We start from the raw sequence: 21,802 nt of genomic DNA on the forward strand, positions 1-21,802 counted from the left end.
TTCCTTTAACACTGTGTGATTCTGTACTCTATTTCATAGAACAATGCTCCACTGAATGCTGTCACTCCCACAAATGGTATGGTAGCTGTCAGTGATTTTCAAAGAAAGCTGAATAATATGTACATATCATATTTTAATGTGTTCAAAACACATGGACCTCTTTGGTGTTAATAGCGAATACAGAATGTGACCATAAGGTGACACATGGCTCATGCTGTGGGGCCAAGCAGCATGAAACCGTAAGCTTCATTAGTGATTCTTCTCATAGCAGCTGGCCAATGGATCATGAAAATGAATCAGAAATATTAGCCTTTTTTTTTCTTTTTGTCACTTTCTGCATTCACAAGCAATTACGAACAGTTGGATTCCACATGTTGATGGGCTGTATTTCAACTTTCTGCTTTTTACTTTACAGGTTTCCATTCTAAAATCATACACCCTAACTCATGCATTTGTTACAGATAACAAACCCATCTGAAGCTCTTAGTTGACTATCTTCCAGTAAAAATACATGTTAGGAAATAATGCCTTTCCTTTAAGTTGAGAAACTCCCTCAATTGTTTTGAAGTAAGCCAAACTTTTCTTATTAAATACAAAATAAGGCCGAGCACGGTGGCTCACGCCTGTAATCCCAGCACTTTGGGAGGCCGAGGCGGGTGGATCACAAGGTCAAGAGATGGAGACCATCCTGGCTAACATGGTGAAACCTTGTCTCTACTAAAAAATACAGAAAAAAAAAAAAAAAAAATAGCCGGGCGTGGTGGTGGGCGCTGTAGTCCTAGCTACTCGGGAAGCTGAGGCAGGAACCAGGGAGGCAGAGTTTGCAGTGAGTGCAGATGGCCCATTGCACTCCAGCCCGGGCAACAGAGCTAGACTCCGTCTCAAAAAAAAAAGAAAGAAAGAAAGAAAAGAAAAAGAAATACAAAATGAGTTCATGAATTGTATTCTCAAAACAGTAAAGTAAGACTACTAATCTGAATCTATACCTATCCTCATTTATTACAGCTGTACTGCAATTCTCTTCCCAGACTCCACAAGAGCAAAGAAAGCAGGAATTCAAATTAAATAATTTTCTATCCATAGGAAACTGTTTGTATCACATTTATTCAATTCTGTGGATACTGGAGTTTGGATGCATGGTGTTTCTGAATGAGCATCCCTTCAACATAATATTCTCTGATGTGAAAAGAAGAGTACCTATCAAGGAAAGGAAAATAAATAAATAAATAAATAATAAAAAAAATTCTTCATCCTGAATATTAATTATTCTCACTAAAAGTATCAGCTAAAATTAGTTGGAGATCCATTTTTAAGTAAGTTGAGTTATCAGTGGTATCCACTTTATTTTTACATGGAGTGGTGGTTCAATATTACGTAACCCAGTCAACAGTGTTAATAAATTATTGCAAAATAAAGTCCTATGTATTCGTTGAGGGAACTTTTAGCTACCTAAATTTAACCAATTTGTATTCTCAAATCAGCATGATGATTTTAACAAATGATTATTAAACTACCTTAGAAAAAGAACTACCCAATCAATTATACAACTTACTAGTTTTGCTTCCACTGTAAGCCAGGGAAAGCAACTTATTTAAAGAGTATCTAGAATTGTTAAAAATTAGTAAGTAGCTTGTAGTCTATTTTATTATGTACACCATAACTTGAGCTTTGGAAATACCTGTCTAAGCATCTAGTAATATAGTTCAGAAATAAAAATAAATTGAAAGGCATTATATTTAAAAGTATTTATCAAAAGATTGAAAAATAAAATAGAAATAACGCAGGATTGGTACCTATTTTTCTAAAGTACTCTGTAATTACACACATCATGTAATCTACCATGTTACATTCTATCTCTAACCAGGAGACTCACATCTTAAGATAATTCCTGAGATAATTATCTTATACAATGAAGTTTATTTATTTTTCTTGAATAGTCATGACATAACTTCATTTCTGACAGTTAACCTTTTTGTCTAGAGGAATTTATTAGGCTAATTATATAGGGCCAGATTTTTCTCATTAAAAATGCCATTGAAATTTCTTAAATTATGAAAGTACAAGCCAGATTAAATATATTAACATTCCTTCTCAAACTTCTTTTATTCAGATTATTTTAGTTATTTCCCATTTTGTACTGGCATCATATACAATTTTATATAATATTCCTACATCTTTTACTGTAAAATGCCTCTTGTCAAGGCCAGTGATAACTTGCTGTATGCCAAATCTGAAGAAGGTAAAACTTTTTTTTTTTTTTTTTTTTTTGAGACTGAGCCTTGCTCTGTCCCAGGCTGGAGGGCGAAGGTGTGATCTAGGCTCACTGCAACCTCTGCCTCCTGGGTTCAAGCGATTTTCCTTCCTCAGTTTCTCTACTTGCTGGGATTACAGGCATGCGCCACTGACATCTGGCTAATTTTTGTATTTTTAGTAGAGACAGGGTTTCGCCATGTTGGCCAGGCTGGTCTCAAATTTCTGACCTCAGGTGATCCACCCACCTTGGCCTCTCAAAGTGCTGGGATTACAGGTGTGAGCAGCCATGCCCACCCAAAACTTATTTCATCTCATGTGAATATAACTACCCAAGGGTTTCACCTTGCCGGCTGCCTAGACAGAGCTGATTCATCAAAACAGGGCAACTGCAATAGAGAAAGAGTAATTCACGCAGAGCAAGCTGTGCAGGACATGGGAGTTTTATTATTACTCAAATTAGTCTCCCCGAACACTCCGGGATCAGAGTTTTTAAGGATAATTTGGTGGATGGGAGCCAGTGAATCGTGATTGGTTGGCTGGGGTATGAAATCACAGGGAGTCCAAGCTGTTCTCTTCTGCTATTAGTTCCTTGGTGGGGGCCGCAGAACTGACTGGCAGGTCAAGGTGGGGCCATCTGGTTGTTGGAAGTGCAAAAAACTGAAAAGACACCTCAAAAGGCCGATCTTAGGTTGGCAATAGTGATGTTAGCTTCAAGAGTGAATGAAGAAGTTGCAAATTTTACGACCTCCAGAATAATGACTGGTAATATTTAGAATTCCAGCCCCTCACGTTTTGACTTGGTGGCTGGTGACCTTTCATTTGTTTTTTAAGAACAGCTTAGCCTTTTGGGAAGGGCTATTATATATAAACTATACACTAAATTCCTTCCCAAATCTAGTTCGACCTATGTCCAGGAATGAACAAGGACAGTTTAGAGGTTACAAGCAAGATGGAGTCAGTTAGGTCTAATAATATATTTCACTGTCATAATTTTCTCAGTTATGATTTTTGCAAAGGTGACTTCAAGAGCTCTTCATGGTATTTAATAGAGATGACATTTTACTTCTTGAAACGCACTAACTTCTTGTCTTCCATTGTAATTGACCATTGGGTTCGCCTTGTCTGCTACCTAGACAGAGACAATTTATAAAGAGAATTGCAATAGAGAAAGTGTAATTCATCCAGAACTGGCTGGGAGAGAGACCATAGTTTTATTATTACTAAAATCACTCTCCCTGAATGAGCATTCAGGGAGCAGAGTTTTTAAGGACAACTTGGTAGGTGGGGGGAAGCCGGTGAGCCGCGAATGCTGATTGATCAGAGATGAAATCATAGGGAGTCAAAGCTGTCTTCTTGCGCTGAGTCAGTTACTGGATGGGGACCACAAGATCAGATGAACCAGTTTATTGATCTGGGTGGTGCCAGCTGATCCATCAAGTGCAGAGTCTGCAAAATATCTCAAGTGCTGATCTTAGGAGCAGTTTAGGAAGGGTCAGAATCTTGCAGCCTCCAGTGGCGTGACTCCTAAACCATAATTTCTAATCCTGTGGCTAATGTTAGTCCTACAAAGGCAATCTGGTCACCAGGCAAGAAGGAGGTCTGCCCTGGGGAAAGGCCACTACTGTCTTTGCCTTAAACCACAAACTATAAACTAAGTTTCTCTCAAAATTATTTCAGCCTATGCCCAGGAATGAACAAGGACAGTCTGGAGCTTAGAAGCAAGATGGAGTCAGTTAAGTTAGATCTTTCTCACTGTCTCAGTCACAACCTTGCAAAGGTGGTTTCACCATGACATAATAATTTTATCGTTTTCTTCCCACCTCATAGTACATTCCTCTCAGTTACATATGCTGCTCTAGTTCACTGAGCTAGAGATCCCTAGAGGTTGATGTTATACTGTCCCCATTTGTTTCACTCTCATAGAGGAATCTTCTCTAGTCACATGACTCTAACATCTATATGTAGATGACTTTGCATTTATGTCTTTACCCAGACGGCTGCCTTGAACTCCAGATTCATAAATCCCATGGTCTCCTTGATACCTCCAGGTTGTTGTCTCATACATTTCTTAAGGTAACAAATCCAAATTTGATTCCTGATTTTCCTCCACAAGAGCCCTGTTTTTTCTCATCTTAAGGATACCACAGCTCACCCAGTTGCTCAAACCTGGGGGAGTACACTTAATTCTTCTTTTCAACTAATTTCTCATATCGTGTATATTTTGAAGAATTATCAGATTTATCCTGAAAATATGAAGGATAGGTAATCAATGATTCCAGTTTTTTATTGCTGGCACTTTAATCAAAGTATTGTTTATTATTGTCTGAACTAAATCAATAATCTTCTAATTGATTTCTCTGATTCTGCTATTGCTTCTACAGCAATCAATTTGTTCATAGCATGTTAATCTAAACAATTCTGTGATTAAAATATGCCAATGGGTTTTTCTATCATTAAAATAAAATCCAGGCTTATTTATATGCTTTCAAGGTCTTACTTCATCTGACCCCTGAATAGTTTCACACCATTTTGATAAACACCTGCCAGCATGGTTGCTATTCTCCAAACATATCTTTCCTTCTGATGCTTAAGTGTCTCAAACTCGTTCTGCCTTTTCAGATTTGGGAGTCTCAAGACCCTCTGCCAGATATTCTCCTAACATATTTCCTGCAGTGGCAGACCCCTGTCCTTCAGAATACAGCTAAAATATCACCTTCTCAGGTGATACCACATTCACACATTTTATTCTATTTATTATGCAACAATAATTATTATCATTTTGCATCTTTTTTTTCCTTCTTTCACTTTTTTTGCCTGTCTCCCCTATTAGAATCTAAACAGTATCCCAACAAAAAAATGTGTCTTGTTCTCAGCTCTATCCTGAGACCTAGGAGTATATCGGATTACTAAGAGGTGTCTAATAAATATTTATTTTTCAACTATATAAATGGTTTTATTATTTCTCTATATGAAAAAATATCACCAAAGAAGGTTTAGCAGTCCTGCATGTTAATCTCTGTTCCAATAATGGCTGGCTTTTCTCTCATAAATGTGTGTAAATCTCTTTACTTCTCTGTGCCCCAATTTTCCTGAGGGATTGGGCTAAATCACTTCTAAGCTCCTTTCCTACAATTCTATTTCAATGAGCAAAGGAGTCTATAAACTATAATATTAAATTTATTTTATATTTCATTTTATATCTTTCCCTTAGATTAAGATATAGCAAGGAATCTCATCACCTTGGAAAGTTTGAGGAAATTCACACCTAGATAAGATAGAAATGCAATGCTTGTATCTTTCATTCTCTGTTTTTATTTTAGACCAGCTCTTTCCATTTCTGCAGTTTCCTAGATATGTTGATATTTAAAATCATCCCTGAGGTTATAATTCTGATGTTATTTTTATCTTTTTATTCTATAAAAACTTCTTTATAGTCTCATCCACCATGGGTCTCCAACTCAACAATTTCAAGGAGCATTTCAATAATTTTGCTTACAAATGTAAACAGGAACTTACTTTAATTGTCTCCACAAGAAGAAACTGAAATAGGTAAGGCTGTGAAAACACCTACCAGAGTGAAATCTTTTCTATGCAGGGAACTTCTAGCCCTCCAGCAAGGACTCCACTTAGTTGCAAAGCTAAATGTTTCCTTCTCTTTATAGCATTTGTTTTTTTAATCTACGTCTGTGTTAAAAGCCTTACAAAAAAAAAAAAAAAAAAAGATGGTATTCTGTTTTTTCAAGTTTGCACAACAAAAATGTCCTTTGCCCTTTTTGCACCAGGTTCATTTTAGTGAATGCACTGATGGATGGGCTAAGCCTGAGGAAAAGCAATCAAGAATGTTATGATGTCGCTTTAATACAAATTTCTGATTTGGCAGAGCCCTTTTACAACCATTTCTTATTAAAAGTTTGGGAATCAAGAAGCCTTTTCACAGCAAAATCTTTGGGTCAACTATGATTCACTAGCAATAAGCACTTCACATCATGTCTGCAATCATTATCAAGAGACTTGATTTGTACACATGAATGGAAGCTTCTTTTGGTTTTCCAGTTGCCAATTCAGTCATCTCCACTCCCAGATGTTAATCACCATCATATAGCATCAGATTAAGAAATGGAAGAAAAAATATCCTCATTTACTGTCTGAAGAGGAGTATATGTATATCCTACAGAGATAAAAATTGCATACTAATAAAGTAGAAGACATTTTATTTTATATTATATCCTGCTTCTAAATTATATGAATTTCCTTCTGAGTACTTGACATATGTTTTCTTAAAAAGTGTATTACAATCACAATTCATTTTTCACTTCATAGGCTGTTTAACCTTTAAAAATATTCTCACACAAATATTAAATATTCTTGGTAACAAAAGAAATGATGAGTTGTAGACAGAATTACGTATTGATTTATTCTTCCAGTGCAAAGTCCTGGGTTTTTTGTCATAGTTTTTTGTGAACCTTTTCACATTCTGCTCTAATTATACATATGTACTCACATGCAGTTATTTTGTTTTATTTTCAGTGATATCCTGAGATATATAATGTATAAGCAAATATACATGGTATATAAAAAACTTATATAGATACATTTTATTTCTTCTACTTAATATTTTTTACTTATATTCTTGCCGATCATTTACAATCCAAATATTTTTTAAATAGGCATATTTCTTATGATGAATGTGCCATAATCATTTATCATCAGCTCCCTATTTATAGACATTTAAGTGCCTATATACATTTTGCAATTGCAAACTTTTCCCTAGATAGTAATGCACCTGTATTTTTTTTATTTAGGCTTTTTAAAAGTTTTGTTTTCCATAGGTACAGGGCTGAACTTCTAGTTTTAAAACTAATATACCTATTTTAATATTAATAGATTATCCCACATTTTTTCTGAATGAATTTTAACAGTAATTGTCAGTAGCCTGAGCTTACTTATTGCACCTAAGATTATCATTCTTGGTTGAAGGCAAATAACTCATTTATATTTTAATTTACAATTAATAATGTCAAATTAACTTATTTTTATCAAAATGGTTGACAGCTATATAGTTCTGTATACTTCTAGCTGAAGAGGACACACTTTTATGTTTGATAATTTTTAATGATAAATGTTCTTAACATCATATTCCTACTTACAGAATGTGAACTAGTTGAATGTGTATTAAAAACAAAACATGTAATTTTCTTACTAGCAATAACACGGTTACTAGTATTGCTTTATTTAAAATACTAATCAGCATATATGTAAATAAAGTAATTTTAATATTTTAATGATCCCTTGAAAATTAAATTGTGTTTATGATATGTAAGAAAACAATGTATCCTAAGATAAATTTTCTTTAGAAATTTATTATAAAATATTTAAGATCTATAGAGTCATGTAAAACTATTTCCAGGAAGATGTGCATATGCACCATTCAGTATACAAATAAATAAATAAATAACACCTTACCAAGTCAGTTGAAGTTGTGTGTGTACTCTGTATTAATTGTGTAAACTCCTTTCAATAGAGATAACCAGTATCTTTAAATCACTTTTTCTTATTCTCACGCATTTCTGAATATTTTGTAACATACATTATCAAATATTTAATTAAATAATATATAGTGTTGCATTCTTCACATGTTTTTAACTTTACAGATAAAATATTAATACTCTACGTCAGGGGTCCCCAACACCCAGGTTGCAGAGTTGTACTCGCCCATGGATTGTTAAGAACTAGGCCTCACAACAGGAGGTGAGTGGTAGGCAAGCGAGCATTACAGCCTGAGCACCGCCTCCTGTCAGATCAGCTGTGGCATCGGATTCGTATAGGAACTCAAACCCTATCGTGAACTACATGTGGAGGGAATTAGATTGCTCACTCCTTATGAGAATCTAATGCCTGATGATCTGAGGTGGAACAGTTTCACCCCAAAACCATCCCCACAACATCTGTGGAAAAAATGTCTTTCGTGAAACTGGTCTCTGGTGCCAAAAAGATTGGGGACTGCTGTTTTATGTGTTCTTTTGGGATTAGTTTCTATTTCTCAACACCAGGTTTAAGATATTCACCAATGTAATCTAGTTTATATACACAGCATTTATCTATGTATAGTATTTTATTCTATGGATACATCCATAATTTATTTACCCATTTTGTTTTTGATTGACATAGTTTGTTTCCAATATATTGCTTTAGTAAACTATGTTGTTACTCATGTCTTAAACATTCTTTATTGATTCTTGCAGGTGCATGAGAATTCCTTTGCATTATAACTAGAGGTAGAGTGATTAGATTGTAAATATCCTCTCTACTATATATTGCAAAATATTTTCATAAGTGCAATTGTTATTTTCAAAATAATATGTTAACATCTTGGAAATGTATTTTATCATAAAAAAATTTAAACTATTTTTATTTTAAAAATTTGAATTTCATTATGCATTGTATTTATAAATTACCTTTTTGCAGTTACTAACATTTGAATATTTAAATCTCCGTGAATAATAATTATTTTTCTCTGTTCTGAATTTCATTGTATTTTAATGTTACTTTCACAGTTTTATTTGTATACTTCATCTCTTTTATGATTAGTGTTTGTAAGTAATTTTATGGATTTCTGTTATGATTATAAATAGGATTTTTAAACTAATTACATTTCTAGCTAACTATGGACTGTATATCTCGCTCTTTTTTCAGTAAGTTAATCAAATCCTCTAATCTTAGTAGTTTTTATGTGAGTCATGCTCGTTTTCATAGTACCTTATTTTATTATTTCCAATGATGTTGGTCTCACTTAATATTTAAAATAATTTAGTTAGACATATAGGCAGTGATTTAAATTTTTCAGCACAACAAACATATGAATAAATACTTTAATGAAGAAACATTTCATTTGCTGTAATAAACATTTACTTTAGAAAGCATATTTTTTTCTCAATTCAATTATGGGAAACCTTTATTTTATAAAGTAAGATTTGTTTTATCTTAAATATAACAAATTCACATTTCAAAAAAGTAAAGAATAAATATTGCCACTCAATTAAAGTGGCCTGTGCTACTGTTCTAGATGCCCTCAAAGAAAGATTAATTTAAGGTAAAATGTGTTTAGAGGATCCAAATAGATGTATTGAGAAATCACATCTGAGTAAGCTGGAGAGACACTTTTGGAACAAGTGAGCATTGAAGTTTAGGTGGAAAACGAAGTGTTGAATTCCAATCTGAATTCTGATTTTGAAATTTGGTGGCTATGTGAAATTGGAGAGTCAATTATTCTCTGTGATTCAAAGATCAGTTGTCTGTAAAATGAGGACTTTCAGTTACATAAAGCTGAACTAGCTTAATTATTGCTACTTCTGTATATGAGACAGAGCATAAGTGTAAAGCACACAGAGTGAGATACATGAAATTGTTTCTTCTGGATGCAATAACATTCAATGAGTAGGGAAGTGTGAGTGATTATTAGAGCAAATTCTGGGAAGAATCATTAAAATCTGAGTTCTGTGCTGTTGATTCGATCTAATGGTGAGGTGTTTAGTATAACAGTCTGTGTTTTTCAACCCATACTAACAAAAATTATGAAGTGAGCCATGAACTTCAACAACACATTCTTTTTCTGTTTTAGAACATAAAAAATGAACAAACAAACCATTTCAAAACAATAAACTTTAAAAAATTATTGTTAAAGTTCATGAACTTATATTTTTTTGTCTTAATTTCTGACTTTCTTTCAATTAGCAATAATCGCGCCTCGGATGAACCTCATTGGCTACGATACTGCCACTGCGCAAAGCTAATTTCTGACTTTCTTACACGTGGTTAAATATAACTCGGACACACTTAGCTTTCCCAGTTCTTGGCTGGCACATTATAAAAGAGCAATTGGCCCACAGCAGAAAGAATATGTAGAATAAGGGACAATGAACTACTCATGAAGTATTATGTGCTGACTATTTAACTCTAAAGAAACAGACAGAAAGACATACTTTATAATATAGTACTACTTTATAGTACTATAGACATACTTTATAATATAGTATAAATGTGTACATTTATATATGTGAGTGCTTATGTATATGCAAAAGCAGTGTGCGTGTGTATATAGACAGTATATGCATATATAAAAACAGCATATACATATATACACTATATATGTACGTATATAAAAGTGTGCTTGCATGAGAGCACACGCACACACACACACAGACACACACATATGTCTCTGTTTAGGACCAGCTGGTTTAACAGCCATATGTAACTTAATGTGTATAGAATATTGCTCTCTGAAACAGATCTAACATATGACCTAACCTGCAATATAAACTACTCTTTGGCAAGTAAACAAAAATGAGCATTTCCTAGGGAAATAAAAACAACACATTTGATTTTTCTGTTTTCATTCTTGTCAAGCACTACATATGCTTTCACATTTCATAGTTAGGCAAAGCAGAATAATTAACATCACATATTTATTCTTACTTCATTAGTGACATTTACACCTATGCTATTACAAAAATGTGCTAATGTTTTATTTATGATTTCTTTATAGCTTCCTTATTGCCATTCACGTCATTCACATTTAACAAAGACAGAAACTAATAAAAGCCAGGTATTGGGCATTATTTATTTTGTCCCTGGCATGATAACACCTTTAATGAAGAAAGAAATAAAAACTTAGGTGGCAGTAATTACCTCAGTCACATTTACCTCACTACGCAGATGGAGTATAATGCACTAAGTTTCTAGGCTGTGTCCTTCATGTATTCACATCACAGTGAAAAATACGCAGAGCTGTCACTAAGCATAAGTCAAGCTGAACAAATGCTTTTTTAATTGGAACTAGAAAATACAGTCCACCTACTGTACTTGATCTTATATGGAAGGGCATTACAAAGATCTATCAGAGGTTAAAACACTTAAAGTAGTGAAATTGAGATGTGCAGGGTGGGGGGGGGGGGTGAGATATTTAAAGTGAAGCAATATAACAATGCATCAATACATCAATTAATAGAAATACTTTGCTATGAGCAAACATTATAGAAAAGGAATATTACAAAAGATGTAGAAGTTGAATGCAGATATGTGTAATATGTGCAAAAAAGAGGCTATAATAAGTCCTAAAGAGATTAATGATTCAGATTAAGAGACAAAGCTGAAATAGTGAGATGGTTATTAAAACCTTGTAGTTAAAAATCAGGATGGCAGATTACTACAATCATTAATCTGTTAAATCTGATTGAGGGCAGTCGCAAAAAAATGGCAAGTGCTTTTAACATATGGGCCTGGCCGGGCGCGGTGGCTCAAGCCTGTAATCCCAGCACTTTGGGAGGCCGAGACGGGCGGATCACGAGGTCAGGAGATCGAGACCATCCTGGCGAACACAGTGAAACCCCGTCTCTACTAAAAATACAAAAAAAAAAAAAACTAGCCGGGCGAGGTGGCGGGCGCCTGTAGTCCCAGCTTCTCGGGAGGCTGAGGCAGGAGAATGGCGTAAACCCGGGAGGCGGAGCTTGCAGTGAGCTGAGATCCGGCCACTGCACTCCAGCCTGGGCGACAGAGCGAGACTCCGTCTCAACAAAAAAAAAACAAAAAACAAAACAAAAAAAACATATGGGCCTATCCTGTTTGTGACAACTGTCCATAAATCAATGATGCATGAACAAAGGCTTTATGGAGGGCTAAATAAAACTGGAATGTTTAAATTGGAGTGGTTTAAAAGTTCTATCATAATTTTAGGACACGTTTAATATATTATGCTCAATTATATTCTTCCAAAAAAAATGTGTTGCTTGCAAAGGCAAAATGAACACATTTAATTTAAATTTTTCATTTTCTATCAAATTGTTTCCTTAAACTTAGAATGTGAAAAAAAAATACATTGACTATGATATAATATGCCCATTCACTAAATGTATTACTAATACAGAGAAGGTAGTTTGGTGGATATTCTATATATAATCATCAGGTAATAATTGCCTTAAGATAGATATTATTATTTCCGTATAATAGGTTAGGAACCAGGGGCCAGCTGAGTTGGTTAATACATGCAATTAAGCTGTTTTATTCAGACATTCTGACTTCAACCTTAAGGCTTTTTGAATTACCCCAGAAATTCTTATATTTCAGGCTTATCTCCAGGTACCTCACAGTATGACTGTATTTAGTGAGAAGGCCTTTCATGGGGTGATTAAGTTAAAATGAGGCCATTTATGGATGCTCGTCCAATCTGACTAGTGCCCTTTAGAGGAGGAAATTTGGGCAAAGAGCCATCAAGGATGCATACACACAGAGGGAAGACCATGTGTGGACATACCAAAAAACCATCTGGAAGCCCGGAAGAGAGGCATCAGAATAAAACTGCCTTGATCTTGGACTTCTAGCCTCCAGTAACTAAGTATATATTATGTATATTTCATATATATATATACACACACACACATACATATTGCTTAAGACATTCATACTGTTGTATTTTGTCATGGCAGCCCTAGAGAACTAATACACCTTCTGATCTAGGAAGTAGAAAAGATACTGTTAAATAATAAAGTAGATAATTATACTGAGATAATTTCCATTATATAAATATATACACACACATAATGGAATATATGTACATAATGAAATATATGTGAAATGTAACCATGCATGTGTATGTGTGTGTGTGTGTGTGTATACACAGCTTAAGCCTCCAGAATTTAAAAATGTTTTGTTATTTCCTATTTATTTGTCTTATTATATGGCGTGATACTGGTTCAGAAGAGCTGGTTATGTGGTCCCTGGACCAACAACCTCAGGTTAGTGAATGGAACTGGCATGTTTCTTTCTCCAGAAATTTTCCATACCCTACCCAGAGCCTCAACCTGGTGTTGAGGATGCCCTTGATCTGTTGCTTTGTTTACTACAAAGACTGATGAAACTGAGCTTTCTGTTAATAGCATAAAAATATGAAATAACATTATTGAGATACAGGTTAATACCAATTTAACTGTAGTGACAGATTTGTTTCTCTCTCAATATATTAGGTAAGACTTTCAAGACTTTCAAGATATAAAACAAATTGGGCTTGTAATCTCAGCGCTTTGGGAGGCTGTAGCTGGTGGATCACCTGAGGTCAGGAGTTCGAGACCAGCCTAGCCAACGTGGTGAAACTCCGTCTCCACTAAAAATACAAAAATTAGTCAGGAGTAGTGGCAGGCACCTGTAATCATAGCTATTCGGGAGGCTGAGGTAGAAGAATTGCTTGAACCCGGGAGGCAGAGGTTGCAGTGAGCTGAGATCATGCCATTGTACTCCAGCCTGGGCGACAAGAGCAAAACTCTGTCTCAATAAATAAATAAATAAATAAATAAATAAATAAATAATTTATTGGTTATACTTTTTTCCAAAGAAAACTGTAGGGGTTGGAGTCAGGAGAGTATGAAAAGGGACCACCTCAACCACCACAAAACTTTGTTTAAAAACAAAAATCTCTCAGTAGGAAAGTAGGATGAGACAGATAAAAGAGAATATCCTTAATGATGAAGACAGAAAAGTTCCAAAACAAAAAATACACATAGACTTATGAACTCTAAAACCAGTTTAAAAGATATTGAAAAATCAGAATACAATTTTAAACACAAGCTGTTTAAGACAAAGATATTAGCTTTCAAACTAATTTTGAGATTTTAAATTTTACCATATTCCTTTGGAAACTTTAAATTCACAATGTATTTAACATCTTTAAAACTCAGATAAGACATAGAAGCAGCTACCTGTTATCTAATTAATCAAATTTGTACAAATATTTTAGTGGAAATTCAGTCAGCATATCTAACTCAGAGTTATTCGGTCAATGCATATTATTTTAAAAAATGATCAACAGCTAAAATCAAACAATAGAAAATAGGAGCTATTCTTAAACAGTACTCCTGGAAAAGTCTAGGCCTATAAGTCCCTATACACATGTCACACAGAGAAAATATTATTTTATGTGGTATATCACTGAAGGTTCCTTGAATAAGGATAAAATGTGTGGGAGTTTTTTGTTCTTTACATTCTAAGTATTCTAAATATGGAAAAATCATAAGCACTGGTTTGTGAAGCATATTATTGAAATATATTTTTAAAATTCTCTTATTTACTTATAAGAAGAAACAAATACTCAAGTTAAAAAAAAGTTAGACATATTAATTTAACAGGATTTACTTGAGCAAATAACAATTTATGGATCAGGCAGCACTCAGGACCAGAAGAGGTTAAGACAGCTCCACTTTAGCAGCACGAACAGTGACATTTTATAAGCTGAATGTAGACATGAGGTAAAGAAATTACTTGATTGGTTACAGCCAGACATTTGTTTATTTTAGCTATAATCCTGTGGACAGTCCTTAGTTAGAGGACAATTGGCAGTTTCTGACAGGTAAAGTTTATGTTTCATTTCAGTCTTCACATTGAGCTTCAGCTTGCTTGTGTAGGAATTCAAGACATGGGAGCTGTCTCAGCCTAATGGCCTCTCAATTGAAATTATTTTTAATGTTAAGAAAACTTAAATCTCTGAAATCTCTTGTCAAGCAGTTAAAACCAGATAACTAACTAATCAAAGACAATGAAAAGATTTTTGAGTATCATTTGACAACATTTTGTTAGCAGCAGAATATATCTGAGTCACACAGCATCAAAGTATGTTACCGGTGGTGAATCCATATGGGTCTGAAGGAACCTCAGTTCTTCTTTCCTCAGCACTTTGGGAGGCCGAGACGGGCGGATCACGAGGTCAGGAGATCGAGACCATCCTGGCTAACACGGTGAAACCCTGTCTCTACTTAAAAAAATACAAAAAACTAGCCGGGCGACGAGGCGGGCGCCTGTAGTCCCAGCTACTCGGGAGGCTGAGGCAGGAGAATGGCGTAAACCCGGGAGGCGGAGCTTGCAGTGAGCTGAGATCCGGCCACTGCACTCCAGCCTGGGTGGCAGAGCAAGACTCCGTCTCAAAAAAAAAAAAAGAAAAGAAAGAATTTGACTGAGGGGCACAAGGCAGAGGAGAGACTGAGGCCAGTTTTAGAGCAAAAGTGAAAGTTTATTAAAAAGCTTTAGAGTAGGAACAAAAGGAAGTAAAGTACACTTGGAAGAGTAATAATAATAAGCAGGTGAGTTGAAAGACAAGTGCACGATTTGCCCTTTGACTTAGGGTTTTATATGTTGGCATATACTTCAAGATCTTGCATCCATTGTCCACTGATTCTTCCCTTAGGGTGGGCTGCACCCATGCACAGTGGCCTATGAGGACTTGGGAAGGGAGCACACACAGAGTGTTTACTGGAGTTGTAAATATGCTTACTTGAGGCATTCTTCCTCACCAGTCAAATATCCCCGGGAGGTCATACAAGTAGAACTCTGTCATTTTGCATTTTAATGTGCATGCTTGAGCCAGCTTATCCAAATCCTGAGATCTTATTGGGAAGCTGCTGATCATCGGTTTCAGGTGTTTTCCATCTGCTAGGAGACTGCCTTTCCCTGGTGCTGGCTGTGATCAATTATCATTTTAGAGAGACAGTTAACAACTGCCTGGTGGCCTGACAAGTTTGGTGCATGTGGAGTTGGGGAGCCCTCTCTTGCCCTGCTCATTCTGACCAGCTACCTACTATAACAATTGATTTACTGAAAAAAAAAAAAAAAAAAAAAAAAATTAAAGCTATGCTTTTTATGTAAACTTTTTTTACTCTTTTAGATTAAGATTTGATAACCTTTTCTAATTAAAATGTTATCTTAATAATAAAATTAAGACTAAGACTACACTCTTATAAAACAAATAGTATCATCGGACTATTTCTAATGAGAAAAACTGGAAAAAAGCATTGTTTTAAACTTTAATAATTCTGTAAATCAAAGCAAACATACTAAACTAATACCAACTAAATGATAGTTGGCATTATGGTACTTTAAAACATAAGAGAACTCAATGATGTAGTGAAAGAAAAATAGAGTAAACGTTAAGTCTGAGGATATAGTCCTGGTTCTGGCATCAGTTAAACAAATGGCACGGGTATGTTATTTAGACAAATAGCCCAAATATTATCATCACTAACAGTAGCAGTTTGCTAAGGTATGTTGCAACCCATGTCTGTATAGAGGGAAAAAAATTTTCTCTATCCTTCATAGTTTTTTACTGGACTTTCTGTAAAAAAAAAAAAAAAAACACACAAATTAACATTAGAAAAACAAATAGACATTTATTAACATTTATAGTTTTATATATACATGGGAGACACCAGAAGGTTTGTAATTTTATAAAGTATATCTCAAAGAATACTTTTAAACTTCAGACTTAAATATCATCATTACCTAAAAGAAAAAAAAGTTTGTGGGGAAAGACCTGGTTAAGATGAAATGATGAGGAAAATCGCCTTTAACAAAGGTATGGTTTGTTATGCAGATTTAAGTCCTTGCCTTCTTCATTCAGCCATCCCTCAATTCCTGGTGCAGAGAGGAAGATCCCCCTATAAACAGAAATTATCTTTTTTTGATGTAACTTTCTCTTACAGAAAGGCAAATTTTCAGAGCTACATCTGTGTCTATTTCTCAGAGTAACCAGCTCAAAATAATTAATATGCCTAAGAAGCACTTTTTAGGGTGGTATATTCTGATCTCCAACAGTCATATTTTGAGTGATGTGTTTGGAGTCCCACTGTCTGTAGAGTCTATTCTCACTTATAAATAATAGAATATATTATTTATAAAATTATCTCCACTTGTAATAGACAGAGTTCTAATTTAATTCTTTTAACATTTGAAAACACTCAGAACATAAAACTATTGAAACTTCTATAATAAAAAATATAATTCTCATATTTTACAGTTGAAATATAAACAATATACCACCAACTAAAGTTATACTTAGACTAGAAGAACATATCCTTACAAGAAATACTAAGACTTCGTATGTGTTTAAACTACAGTGATACTTCACCTTCTAAGAGCTTTAAAATATCTGATCATTGGACAATTTGTCTCTCAGATATATTCAATTGAGAATTTGGCCCTGGATATTTGTACTCAAATATACTACAACCAAAAGTTGAAACTCAGTTAACAGGAAATCATTCTGATATATGTGTTACAGGAAAGGGATCCCTATCCAGACCCCAAGAGAGGGTTCTTGGATGCCACACAAGAAAGAATCCAGGGCAAGTCCATACAGTAAAGTGAAAGCGAGTTTAATAAGAAAGTAAAAAAAAATAAAGAATGGCTACTCTATAGAGAAACACCAAGGACTGCTGGTTGCTTATTTTTATGGTTAATTGTTGATTATATATTAAACAAGGGATGTATTATTCATGCCTCCCCTTTTTAGACCATATAGGGTAACTTCTTGATGCTGCCATGGCATTTGTAAACTATCATGGTGATGGTGGGAGTGTAGCAGTGAGAAAGACCAGAGGTCAGTCTTGTGGCCATCTTGGTTTTAGGGGGTTTTAGCCAGCTTCTTTACTGCATCCTGTTTTATCAGCAACGTTTTTATGACCTGTATCTTGTGCCAATCTCCAGTCTCATCCTGTGACTTAGAATGTCTAACCATCTGGGAATGAAGCGCAGTAGATTTCAGGCATATTTTACCCAGCTCCTATTCAAGATGGAGTTCCTGTGGTTCAAACACCTCTGACATATGCGGTAAAAGGGAGTCGAAAGTATTATTTTCGGATTGATCATACCACATACATTCAGCAAAATATGAGTCTGACATACCAGAAATGATAATAGAAACAAAAATAAATTTTAGTGGAGTTAATGAGTACAATTAACTCATATTTTGAATTTGCACATTCAAAATATGAATCTAGACTTTTTTTTTTTGCCTTTTTGGGAATGTGTTATGTTAAAGACAACCTTTGGACAGATTAAACTGAACAGAGTTTAACTGAGCTAAGAATAATTCATGAATTGTGCACCGCCACCACACTCCCCTTACAGACAATAGAAGTGAAGATTAGAAACAGTTTCATTGGTTACAGCCTGGCATTTGTCTTATGCTAACACTGTTGGAAAAGTTCATCACTTTTGACTGAAACTTGCTGATTTGTATAAGAATAGATTACTGTCTGTTTAAACATCCACTTAAGGTTACAGTCCACTGTGTATGAAGGAACTTTTAAGCTGAACTTACAAGGAGGTTGCTTTCGGCTAAACTTAATTTAACAGTTATATGAACTGACATATGGAAACATATCTACTATTGTCTGAACATAAGTGAACTTGCACTTACAGTATAACAAATTATGCCACTTGAAGAAGGCAATGGCTAGTAAGGTTGAAGTGTTGACAATAATGGGCTGCAGTGTATCTTGAAATAAATATCTATTCATTGGGAGAAGTAAAATAACTTTTTTAACAAAAATAAAACCACTAAAAAAATAAAATTTGAGTGCTCGCTTCAGCAGTACATATATAAAATTGGAATGATACAGAGAAGATTAGCATGGCCTCTGCGTAAGGATGACACGCAAATTCGTGAAGTGTTCCATATTTTTGGCCAGGATCATCCTGATACAAAAAGCTGGCAGAGACACGACAAAAAAAGGAAACTTCAGGCCAATATCCCTGACAAACAACGATGTGAAAATCCTCAATAAAATACTGGCAAACCGAATCCAGCAGTATATCAAAAAGCTTATCTACCACTATCAATTTGGCTTCATTCCCAAGATGCAAGGCTGGTTCAGCATATGCAAGTCATAAATGTAATCCATCACATAAAGAGAGCCAATGACAAAAAACACATTATTTTATAAATATATGCTGAAAAGGCCTTTGATAAATTCAACATGCCTTCATGATAAAAACTCACAATAAACTAGTTATTGATGGAACATATCTGAAAATAATAAGATCTATTTATGACAAACCCACAGCCCATATAATACTGAATGAGCAAAAGCTGGAAGCATTCCCTTTGAAAACTGGCACAAGACGAGGATCCCCCTCTCACCACTCCTATTCAACATAGTATTGGAAGTTCGGGCCAGGGCAATCAGGCAGGTATTGAAATAGGAAGAGAGGAAATCAAATTATCTTTGTTTGCAGAAGACATGATTCTATATTTAGAAAACCCAATAGTTTCAGCCCAAAGACTCCTTAAGCAGATAAGCAACTTCAGCAAAGTCTCAGGATACAAAATTAATGTGCAAAAATCACAAACATTCCTATACACCAATAATAGACAAACAGAGAGCCAAATCATGAACGAACACTCATTCACAATTACTACAAAGAGAATAAGATATCTAGGCATTCAGCTAACAAGGAGCATGTAGGACCATTTCAAGGAGAACTAAAAACTACTGCTCAAGGGTATAAGAGAGGATACAAACAAATGGAAAAACATTTCACCCTCATGGATAGAAAGAATCAATACCATGAAAATGGCCATACTACCCAAAGTAATTTATAGATTCAATGCTATTCGCATCAAACTACCATGGATATTCTTCACGAAATCAGAAAAAAAAAAAAAAAAAATTAAAATTCATATGGAACAAAAAAAGACCTTGCATAGCCAAGAGAACCCTAAGCAAAAGGAACAAATTGGATACATCATGCTACCAGACTTCAGACTATACCACAAGGCTACAGTAACAAAAACAGCATGATACTGGTACGAAAACAGACAAATAGACTAATGGAATAGAACAGAGAACTCAGAATTAAGACCATATGTCTACAACCATCTCATCTTTAACAAACATGACAAAAAAAAGTAATGAGGAAAGAATTCCCTATTTAATAAATGGTGCTAAGAAAACTGGTTAGCCATATGTAGAAAACTAAAATTGGATCCCTTCCTTACACCTTATAAAAACATTAACTCAAGACAAATTAAAGACTTAAATGTAAAACCACAAACCATAAAAAAACCTAGAAGAAAACCTAGGCAATAACATTCAGGACACAAGCATGGGCAAAGACTTCATGACTAAAACACCAAAAGCAATTGCAATAAAAGCTAAAATTGACAAATGAGATTTAATTAAACTAAAGAGCTTCTGCACAGCAAAAGAAACTATCATCAAAGTGAAACCGCAACCTAGAGAATGAGAGAAAATTTTTGGAATCTACCCATCTGACAAAGGCCTAATATCCAGAGTTTATAAGGAACATAAACAAATTTATGAGAAAAAATAAACAACTTCATCAAAAAGTGGGTAATGGATATGAACAGGCACTTCTCAAAAGAAGACATATATGCAGCCATCAAACATAAAACAAATCTCAACATCACTGATCATTAGAGAAATGCAAATAAAAACCACAATGAGATACCACCTCATACCAGTCAGAATGGTAATTATTAAAAAGTTACAAAACAAGAGATGCTGGCAAGGCTAGGGAGGAAATAGGAATGCTTTTACACTGTTGGTTGGGATGTAAATTAGTTCAACCATTGCAGAAGACTGTGCGGTTCTTCTTCAAGGATCTAAAACCAGAAATACCATTTAACCCAGCAATCTCATTACTGGATATATACCCAAAGGAATGTATATCATTCCATTATAACAATACATGCACATATATGTTGATTGCAGCACTATTCACAATACCGAAGACCTGGAACCAACCCAAATGCCCATTAATGATGGTCTGGATAAAGAAAATGTGGTACAAATACACCATGGAATACTATGTAGTCATACAAAGGAATGAGATCATGTCCTTTGCAGGGATATGGATGAAGCTGGAAGCCATCATGCTCAGCAAACTAACATAGGAACAGAAAACCAAACACCACATGTTCTCACTCATAACTGGGAGCTGACCAATGAAGACACATGGACACAGGGAGGAAAACAAGATGCACACACTGGGGCCTGTCAGTGGCAGGGTTGGGGAGCAAGGGATGGGAGAGCATCAGGATAAATAGCTAATGCATGAGGTGCTTATAATTGGCTGGGCATGGTGGCTCATACCTATAATCCCAGCACTTTGGAAGACTGAGGCAGGAGGATCACGAGGTTAGGAGTTTGAGACCAACCTGGTCAACCCAGTGAAACCCTGTCTCTACTAAAAATAAAAAAATAAAAAAAATTAGCTGGGTGTGGGAGCACACGCCTGTAATCCCAGCTACTGGGGAGGCTGAGGCATAAAAATCGCTTGAACACGGGAGGCAGAGGTTGCAGTGAGGTCAGATTGCACCACTACACTACAGCCTGGGTGACAGAGCAAGACTCCATCTCTAAATAAATAAATAAATAAACCTCAGGTGATGGGTTGATAGGTGCAGCAAACCACCATGACACATGTATACCTATGTAACAAACCTGCACATTCTGCACTTGTATCTCATAACTTAAAGTAAAAAAAAACAACAACAAACAAACAAAAGATTTCCAAATGCAGGTAAACCCCAAAGCTGCAGCAGCCATTTTGGTGTCATGAGGGTAACAAGCCTAAAAGGGAATGCCAGCATGCCAAATATAGTAAGCACAATGTTACAAAGAAACTGTGTCTTTGATTATGTTGCTGAGGTGCTGAAACAACCAAAGTAGGGAGAAAAATGTATTTTACTGTTAACTTTCATGCAATGTTG

The 21,802-nt window shown here is 35.1% G+C and overlaps 2 non-coding genes across 2 annotated transcripts; one reads left to right on the plus strand and one right to left on the minus strand.

The window, feature by feature from the left end:
- Positions 1 to 9,898: 9,898 nt before the first annotated feature.
- LOC117066319 lies at positions 9,899 to 10,041 on the minus strand. Its single transcript, XR_004430282.1, has one exon. It is a non-coding gene; the product is annotated as a U4 spliceosomal RNA (small nuclear RNA).
- An 8,602-nt stretch (positions 10,042 to 18,643) lies between these two features.
- On the plus strand, positions 18,644 to 18,749 carry LOC117066145. Its single transcript, XR_004430147.1, has one exon. It is a non-coding gene; the product is annotated as a U6 spliceosomal RNA (small nuclear RNA).
- Positions 18,750 to 21,802: the final 3,053 nt, after the last annotated feature.

This window comes from Trachypithecus francoisi, unplaced genomic scaffold (genome assembly GCF_009764315.1).
Source record: "Trachypithecus francoisi isolate TF-2019V2 unplaced genomic scaffold, Tfra_2.0 Lachesis_group2, whole genome shotgun sequence".
Lineage (NCBI taxonomy): Eukaryota > Metazoa > Chordata > Mammalia > Primates > Cercopithecidae > Trachypithecus > Trachypithecus francoisi.